At 44.1% G+C, this 10,355-nt stretch overlaps 1 long non-coding RNA gene across 1 annotated transcript; it reads left to right on the top strand.

Moving 5' to 3' along the window:
• Window positions 1-752: 752 nt before the first annotated feature.
• Window positions 753-1,694, top strand: LOC123081662 (uncharacterized). Its single transcript, XR_006438762.1, has 3 exons — window positions 753-966; window positions 1,056-1,239; window positions 1,324-1,694. It is a non-coding gene; the product is annotated as an uncharacterized lncRNA (long non-coding RNA).
• The last annotated feature ends 8,661 nt before the right edge of the window (window positions 1,695-10,355 follow it).

The raw sequence follows: 10,355 nt of genomic DNA, 5'->3' as shown, positions 1-10,355 counted from the left end.
CCGGCAAGGATGGCGGCGACCCGTGCACGAGAGATGGAGGTCTTCGATCAGATCTGGGTGAAAACCTGCTTATGGCTTTTGCCAAGGCCGGCGATGGCGACGTTGTCTGCGTCGTCCCCTTCCTGAAGGCATCGTCGTGGAGATGTTCAAGGCCACTCTCTGCTACCTCCGGGGGAAACCCTAGATTAGTAGATCGGATGGCGGCGGCTCTCTGGTGTCGTCTTCCCCCCTGGGGGCGTCATTCTTGGAGGTGCACACGGGCTCGAGGGACTAGAGGACGGCGACTTTGGTGGAGCGGTGCTTCATCTTTCACATTGATGATGGCGGATCTCGGCGGCATGGTGCTGTGGAGACTCGGCGTCTGATGCGCGGAGATGGACTCGTGCAGGAGGAGGAAGCTGTCTGGCGTCATGGGGACGTCGATGGCAGAGTGGCCAGACAAGGTAGAAGCCTCAATTTGATCTGAAGACGGACCTGTGGAAGATGGCGGCGACGACACACGAGTGCGTCTGACCGGATTGCGCCCCAGACCCAGTATGTGGCTCGGCTGGGGTTACCGAATGAGTTTCGGCTTCCGGCTTTTGATGTTAGGCTTAGGTGAGTGGTTTGGGTAGTGGCCCAGCTACCACCCTCTCATCATATTGGATAGGAGTAGCGGCACATGTTGCCAAGATGGTGGATTCAGACACATTGTTGTAATACTTTGTATGGTTCTCGAGAATAATCAATAAAGTGGCCGTATGCATCTCCCAGATGCAGAGGCCGGGGGTCATCCTCCTTTTCTAAAAAAAAAAACTAGAGTCAAAAAACATCTTACAGTATGGGATGGAGGGAGTACTTTCAAATGCAAAAAATGTTTTGAGACATCAATGCATGATTCTAGTTGTTCCCATGGACTGTTGGTGTGGAAGCAGATTGAATGCCGAGAGGACAAAGTCAATGCAGGAGATCGTTTGTGGCTGCCCGGTGTGTACTTAAATCTGTTTTTTTTCGTTTGTTAGAGAATATAAAATAGTTGGAAATGTAATTGACAATGACTCGGTTTTGCAAAGCAGGGTAAGTCAGATGCAGAGAATAGAAGGTCGTGTAGATGCGATTGACCTGCATTAATACGGCTACTGTGGGCGGCTGACAATAGTTGGTATATAATAGAGCATCATGAGAATCACAGCCAAGCACATAGATGTGTACACGAATGATCTGATACAGCTAGATGAAGTGGCGCAGGATGATGGCGAGGTGAGCACTGTAAACTCAGAGCAGGCAACGTTCGCCTTTGGTTTTATGCGATTGCTCCATGGTGATAAGTGTTCCAGGGTGAAGTTGTCCTCATGGATGGCAAAGGCGGAACGAGCTGCAAGCAGGAAGTGGGCGTGGACTCAGGTTGCGGTTCTTTTGGAAGAAGGTTTCGGCGATTTCCCAACCTCCGGCATGCAGGTCGAATAAAGTGTTGCTATAACTGATGTGGAAAATGGATCCGGCCGTGTATGTGCCGATTGACTTTAGTGACACTTGCTCACACGAAGAGGGGGTCAGTAGCATCTCCTGTAAGCGTAGGCAAACAAAGAGTTGGTTTTGTTGACTGTCTATGTCGCTGTGTTTTTTCGGTCTCGCATGTAGAGCTTTGACTACTAGCGTAGTTACTGGGGTTTGCATTTTGGGAGCACTTGTTGAAGGCAGTAGTCTGATATGCGTGAGCCAGCTTTTTTGATTGTCGAAACCATTGGTGTTGTAATGTACGACCTTGTTGCCGGAGTGCATCTGTTAGTACATTTCTAGTCGTAGTTTTTTGGTCATGGCTGGTGTGAGGAGGTGCGTGCGTGTAAAAGATGCAAATCATGCCTCAGGAAATAGAAAATGGCATTCGTATTATTTCGTTAATGACAAATCATGCCTCATTGCCATGTGTAATACAGACGAGCCGGATGTGTGTCCCTTGCAGCAGCTAACCAACCAAGACGGCTCAGCCGGGTACAGGAAATCAACTGAGCCGTGCACGGGTCATCTGTTCCAGCTGAAGGTGACGGTGGCCGTAGCAATTAATGCACGCAGGAACAGGCCATATTTGAGTGCAATACAATGGCTATACCTGACGCAAATACAGTCACATGCACAGATCCAGATGGTAGCGAATGGTGCTGATTTCAGGTTCAGCTGAGCACGAGCTCAGAATGGAATATCCGTAGTGCAGATAGGCTTTTTTAGAGACCTTAGTCCGATGGAACAAATGGCCCTGGTCTCAGCGAAGGGAAAGGTGTCCTGAATGCTGGAATCCTCTGGTCGTTTTACGGTGAAATCTACTTACGCCAAACTGTCCCTTGGGCCAAAAATTAGGTTTGCCAAAGCCCTTTGGTCCGCTCGTGTACCTCCTAGAGTCCGGATTTTTCTTTGGCAGCCATCCCTTGACCGCTTGTCAACGGCAATCAACCTTCAAAAATGTCGTGGGCCAGGCAACGGTTGCTGCACGCTGTGCGAGACACCAGGAGATGTAGCCATATCCAATAGATGTGCCCCGCCTTGGTTGGGGCCTCCGGCTTTAGATGTTAGGCTTTAGTACAATGTCTGTTTGGTATTTCGGTTTAGACTTTCGGCACCCCTTCATCAAGTGGATAGGAGTGGCCACAAACATTGTCAAGAAGGTGGCTTCAGACTTACTGATGTATGAGGTGGTCTTCGGTACAACCTCCCCCTAAAACGTATAAAAGGTAGGGGTGGTCATTTTCACACGCCGTATAAAAATACCCGCCCGCCGTAGGCGCGCCCCCGTCGCCGTACGGCCGCCCGTACGCGCCCACGTCCGCATGCACGGGCGCCCGTAGGCGCCCACGTCCCGCATGCACGCCCCGCCCGCGTCCGCTGCGTACGCCCGAGTGATTAAAAAAACGATCGGTGAACCCTATCTTCTAGACGCCTCACCCGCCTCCTCTCGCGCCACCGCCGCAGCTGCCATCTCCGGCAGTACCTGGCCGACGAAAAAACGCACGCGCTGGGCGCTACACCGACAACCGCCTCGGTCGAGCAGACGCCTCCGCCGCCGGCAGCTCGTATCCGGGGACAACCGCCTCATGTGTGACGAAGGCAACGAGGTACGCGAGGCGCTGGCATAGTAATTTAAGAACGAATTTGAATTGAAAAGATGTTACGTGATGTTTGAATGGATATTTGATTATATATGAACGTGTATAGATTGAGGCTGAAATAGGATATGACGGTGATGATGGCGGTAGCGAGGACGGATCATTGTCATTGGATGAAGACGAACATGACGGCGAAAGTATATGAGTTTGGATGAGTCTTATAGTGGCAATGTAAGTGGTCTGCATGTTCTCAACCATATTAAATACAAGCATCTGCGATGACAATAACATGTTCGACTGTGAACAGATAGGAGGGGATGATGACAATGAGGATATGGATGTAGATGATTCATATGCTGAAAGCGGAAGCCATGTAGGTTTAGAATTATGTAGGTTATTTTAAAGTGAAATTAAATACGCATCAAGTCTTACATATCATATTTACAATTTGCGCAGATGGAAGTGGAAGGGTACTATCAGTGGAATTTTTCCGATGATGCCAATGACGAAAACGATATCGATGCATCTTATAATAACAACTTGAGCAAAGTAAGTAGTGGAAAGTGAATACATATGATAGTCCTTATACAACTACTTACTGACATATACCGTTCATTGTATTTTTTTCAGGACGAGGATGGTGACGCGTGCGAAAACGACGATGATGCCGATGGTGATGAGTGCAATTTTGATATTGGGTACGATGAATACCAGCAAGAATCACTGGACAGGCATTGGACGGTGATGTCCATGACGTTCAGGACAGACGAGGAGGCATATGATTTCTATAACGACTATGCGAAAAAGCGAGGCTTCAGCATTAGGAGGGACAACTTGAAATATAGTAAGGGTATCGACGCACATAGGCAGTTGAGGAGGTTTCTCTGTTCAAGGTCTGGGAAATGACAGGCCAAGTTTTGTACCATGGAAGGGAAGAAGCGCAGGCTGAGAGCGGAGACTCGGTGCTATTGTGAGGCCCATCTAACTGTGAAGGTTGACAGAGAGCGCTCCATTTGGTATGTCAGCAGTTTCAGTGATGATCATAGTCACACTCTTGCTAGACCAGATGAAGTTATATATCTTCGATCTCATAATCAGATAAAGGAATACCAGAAGCTCGAGATCTTAGCAATGGCAGGTGCTGGGCTCAAAAAACATTGGATTTATGACAACTTCGTTAGTAGGTATGGATCATATGCACTGGCTGGTTTCGGGAGGAGGAAGCTTTATAACATGTGTTATAGGGAGAAAATGAAGTTGCTAGCAAAGGGTGATGCGGACACTGCAATTGGTATCATGATGACGAGAAAGACAAGGGATCCAGACTTTTTCTTTGAGCACACCGTCGACGCAGAAGGAAAGCTGAAGAACATGTTCTGGTGTGATTCTCAGTCACGTCGGGATTACCTTGACTTTGGTGATGTAATCGTCTTCGACATCACTTACAAGATGAATAGGTACGGAATGCCATTCATACCTTTTGTTGGTCTAAACAATCATCGTTGCACCACTGTGTTCGGTTGTGCAGTTGTGTCAAATGAGACGGAGGATATATACGTTTGGGTGTTGCATACCTTCTTAAGAGCTCATTGTCAAAAGAAGCCGAGGTCTGTAATTACTGACGGAGACGCAGCCATGATAAGGGCCATCAGGAAGGTCCTTATTGACGTGTGACATCGACTATGTTCGTGGCATATTGAGAAAAACATGCAGAAACACCTCCACCACAAGTCCCTTAAGGAGTTCAGGGCTCTTATTTATTATGCCACTACACATGATGAGTATGAGGTGAGATGGGCAGCTTTTAGAGCTAAATGGGAGTCGGAGAAAACTGAAACATGGTTGCGTAGGATGTACCGGAAGAAAAGGCTATGGGCTGCGTCATATCTGGCCGGTGGGTTCTTCCTTGGTATGCGGAGTAACTAGAGGAGCGAGAGTCTGAACTCTTGCCTTCATATGCATCTTGACTCTGGCATGACAATTGTTGATATGGTTGTGCATTATGAGAACTGCATTGTTCGACTCCGTGAGAACGAGTCACACGACGACTGCCTGTCCACACAGACACTCCTTGTAGCAGTACTCGACGACTTCAAATGCATTGAAAAAGCCGCTGCCCGTGACTTCACTGCGGTGAACTTTTACCTCTTTAAGAAAGAAATGAAGAAGGCAGCGGATCTTGAGATCATAGATAGACTGAGTGGAGCCGTCAGTAGGAGATTCATAGTGGCATGGAAAAATAACAGGCAACTGAGATTCAAAGTGGACTATACACCTAGTAATTCAGAAGAAACAGTGAAGTGCAGTTGTGATAGTATGAAACGTAAAGGTCTTCCATGCAAGCATGTTCTTTATGTTTTAGCTAGGTTGAACGTGCAGGACTTACCTAGGTGCTTAGTGCTGCGAAGATTCAGCAAGAATGCTAGAGGTGGACTGCCCGTGAAACGCACTAGCGATCTCTTCGCATGGGGATGGGCAGGTACTGAGGAGAGAACTAAGTACAGTGAGTTGACTATTTTGTCTGCGGAAGCAAATTATGCGGCATGTCATAAACCATTTCTATTTGATAAACTGAAGGCTGCTCTCGAGGATGTGATAGCAAATAAGGATGTTCAGGAGGAAGATTACGTGAGACAGCATACAGTTGCACATGATGATGCTTTTGTGCCGAATCAAAATCATGTTTTTGTTGGTGATCCAGAAAAAATCAATACAAAAGGAGCACCGAAAGGGCAGAATAACAAAGGCCGTGGTAAGGAACCTGGCGTGACTACAAACGGTAGACCCAAAGGTTTTAATGAGAAACCTATACGTCTATGCGGTTTATGCAGAGGAAATGGTCATTTCAAAAACAATTGTCCTCAGAATCCAAAGTATGTGCACACCATTTCATTAACATTCTTTTCTTGTTTAGTTAATACTTTACAAATTTTTGACGTATATTACAATGTTTCTATGCAGGAACATGGCATGATGATCATAGCAAAGAAATGTTTGAATAAAAAGAACAACTTTTGATTACAGTTGACGATTTATTTGGTTGTCTTAAAGAATAGTACTTACATGTTTGTTTCGTTACATTGATACGGAAGATTTGTAATCACTGTTTACTTATGTCATATTTGTTGGCACTATACTCGTTGTTCTTAATATGATATGCGACATACAAATTTTACATTATAATATGATATGCGTTATATAAATTTAACATGATATGTATTATATATTTTTTTCGTATCAATATATAATTTTGTATATAAATCATGCATGTTGGGCGATCAGAGGCGCTGCACAGCCGCCGGTTGCTTTAACCTAAAAAAATTACGTTAACAGGCGCCCCGCGGATGGTGATCCCGAGGCGCTGCATAGCCGCCGGTAGGCGCCGCGGGGGCGATCCCGAGGCTGACGCCGCCCTCGGGCGCAGAGGGGTGCACGCGGGACGAGGTAGAATCAGCCTCGGTGCCGGCAACGGCCAACCCTAGGGCGACGCGCGGCGCGCGCCCGCTGGCAGATGACGCGACTCACGTGCGCCATGTAGCGTCAAACATGCAGCACGGGCGGCGCTCGCCTCTGAGATATCGTCGTCATATATCGTCGGAGTATTTTAAAACCACAAATCGTATATTCGCGAGAACACTCATTGAACATAAATTATAAATAAAATAGTAAAATAAGAAATGATAAAATATATTTTTAATAAATTTGCCAGGTAATATAAACTTGACATGCTAAAAATATTTGAAACTCACATAAAGAAATAAAGCATCCACACACAATTCTCAGTCATGAACAAATAATATTTCGACAATCACGTCGAATTGTCGTATGATATTTTTATTTTTGTTTCTTCTTCGCAAGTCGAATTGCTTTGTTATTCACTTCTGTAAGCTTATTTTCGGGGGACATAATAATTCCAGCTATCATTCTTTCTCTCGAACTATCAATAGATTTCTGAAAAATAATAAAAATAATATTATTTTCATCACTTATATATGATATAATGTACTAATTTTTCTTACTTAAAATGTACCCACCTGAGAAATAGGAGTAATAAATTTTTCTCCGTCCCAGTATTGAAAACAGCGAAGAACGAACAGTCCACATGAGTTCCTATGTTAAAAAAACATATGTGCAATTTTGAAAGCACGTTAAGTAAGATAGCACTTGACCAATTAATATATTTCAAAAGCACATGGTAAATGTAACTCACCCATCTTCTTGTTGAGGCATGTCGTAGGGGACTATAAGCCATGCGGACACATCCGGGAACGACATAATAGCACTGTCATTTGCATCTTCAATATCTCCTGCAAGTTGCTCTCTCTGACAAAAAAATATGAACACGTTGACTACATACGGTAAAGAAATTATATGGTTAATTGTACACACATGAATACGCAACTTACAAAATTTTCAACGAATATCTTGGTAGCTTCAGAGATATTTACTTCCCCCCTCAAAGAATCAAGAATTTGGAACTCTTTCTTTCTAGTGTGCAAAACACATGTAATCCAATGGTTTTTATCCTTATTTAACGCAAAATAAGCCTATTTCATAACTTAAATATTGTTAGTAAGCTCGGCTTTCACATAAGATAGTAATGAAAATACAATTCTGCAATACAAACGGTACCTTCGGTTTTGCAAAATATTCTGTCATGCATCTGTTGAGAGGTTCATTTGCATGTGCTAAACCTTCTGGATCGTCTACTGATTTCCCTCGTCTTACTGACTTTGACCGAGTGTTCAATAACCAGTAAGATCTATATGTGGGTACAATATACCTGTCTTTGACGAGACTTGAATCCGATATGTACGTCGCATAAGCGTCAATTACCTGAAATAAATGAGTAAATTTAAGTTGGATGCAACATACTTAACGCATGACATAAGCATGACAATAAAAATACATACATCACCGGATATCCATGCATGGTTAAGTATCTGGCAAACTCGGTCCGCAGAAAGTCCTTCATCTTTACCGTTGTTGAATATTTCATGATTCTTATGTTTTTGTGAGTGCTGGTACGCTTTCACGTACTGCACAGCGGCATGCACCATATCATCCACAGAATGATCAAATTGAGGGGTTGTTTCATTAAACAGTTCTACAACACAAGTCAATAAAGTTAAAGTACAAATTTATACTATACAATTTCTAATAATATATTCATAGCATATTTAACTTACTCGTTTTCGCGGAACGTGTCGCACATTTTCTCGGAGTCTTTTTAACCTAAGGAGATTTTGTGTACTTTGACCCACACCGCTTTCGCTTCGCTGGAATCACCACCTTCTTCTCTTCTACCTCGCTATTACCATCTGACAAGGCCTGTGACACTTCTTGCTCATTTTGAGGGACTTGCCATCTTGTAGCTTCTATTTCATCGGTTTTTAGAGATAATGCTTCTTTTTTTTCTGACTGCTCCGGGACCTCTATAGGATCCTCCTTCTCATCTTTAAAGCTACTCAAGTGACCAGTACTGAATTTGAATGAATCCCCTTCTTCAGAATCCAAATCATAATGCCCACTGCCATTTCGGCCATTAGGTGTGTGTTTGTCATCATACTGAAATTCTTTTTGAGGATACTTGTTTTCATACCTGGACTCACTATTCTGTCCATACAGATTTTCTTCCTCCTCTGCCATTGTGCCCGGTTTGTACCGTACACCTGTTTTATTCATTTTCTCTAACACTCTCTGCAAAAGTAAGCTCATTCACATGTTATATCTTTTTATTAATTTATCGAGTTTAATAAAGTGCATAGCAGAGTTGTTACATTTTTACCTGTGCGCATAACTCCGGCATACGAAACAATTCCTTACGAATTTCCTTCATATCATTCATAACCCGGTCCATAAAAGGCATTAGATTAGCAGGGACCTCGGACACGTTGTCCACTTTTTTCTTTCCCGTAACGGATGACTTTCGGCTACTATGTTTCTTTCTGCTTTCAGCTTGTTCATCTGCAAGTTTTTTCATTCTATACTCCTTCGTAATGCAGTCATCAATCTGCAAAGTGAGTATGCAATGACAACATGAGTACATAACATTCTCAATGCATAATCAACGTACAAATAAATAAGCATTATAATATTACCAATCCATGGCCACGGCCATTTTCCAGGTCGTACTTGTCTCATTTCTCCGCTTTAGATTCAGTCCAATTTTTCATTAGGGGAACTTGCAACGACAACGGGTCATTTTTCGGGCCGGTGGTTGGCTGCACCTTCTCCAAATATAAGTACTACAAAACAAAAGACAAAATAAGTTACGAACACATAAATTAAAGGAATATGAAATAACATTAATTAATAGCATACCTGGAGTAGGGCTAGGTTGCCACATGGCCATTGCCTCACACGGCCGTCCTGCTTGAGTTTACCAATCTCCGTCAAACAAGTTCGCAAAGTGAACACGTTAAAATTCAACGTGCTTATCCGCTTCACGTCATGCACCAATGCGTAGTACTCCTTTGGTATGGAGACAGCCGACATGGGTGCAATAATGGTCCCTAGCAAAACAAGAACAGCCATCCGAAGAAATTCATCGTCGGCGGATTTATTCCTCACAATTTTTTGAATCAAGTCATCTATCATTATGTGACCATTTTTTTGTGAATGTACTGGATAGGAGTTTTCTTTATTAACTCTTTCCCCTCCGTCGCAAGAATGCCAAAAACATCCTCACCTTCATTCTTAAACCCAAATATTGAAAACACATCGTCCGGTCTATGTGAAATTAGGCCTTTACTGCCACTATTTTCTTGTATCATGAATTTTTTGCTGTTTGGGTTATAACCTAACAACATAAAATGCAGCAAAAAATCTCTCATTTGTACTGACGGAATGATCAACATCTCTTCCAAGCCTGTTTTGTAGAACCTAAATCGCTGAGCGGTGCTAAATCTTTCAACGAGACTTATCCACTTGTCTATGGAACATGGAATCACACCATCGATGTCCATACTGCATGTTAATTTTTTCCTATTAATACATATGATTACGCAATAGCATCGACAGAAATTGTTCGAGGTGGGAAACATGACCTTAATCCGGGCGACAGCCGCCGAACAACGGCTGTGGCGGAGCCGAAAGCAGACTACCCAGCGTCGGCGATCTGCGCCTGCGGGCGTGGGGTAGTCTATGCCAACGAGCGCCGTTAACTATGAACGGCGATGGACGGTGCCGCACGTGCGGTGAGATTGTTGCGCGCCTGAGGGCGATCGTGGTAGGGCGATCGTGGTAGGGGCGACTGGGGCACGGGGCGGCGTACGG

This window comes from Triticum aestivum, chromosome 4A (assembly GCF_018294505.1).
Source record: "Triticum aestivum cultivar Chinese Spring chromosome 4A, IWGSC CS RefSeq v2.1, whole genome shotgun sequence".
Classification (NCBI taxonomy): Eukaryota; Viridiplantae; Streptophyta; class Magnoliopsida; order Poales; family Poaceae; genus Triticum; species Triticum aestivum.
The sequence above is the reverse complement of the archived record's forward strand: the minus strand, read 5'-3'. Positions and strand labels throughout refer to the sequence as shown.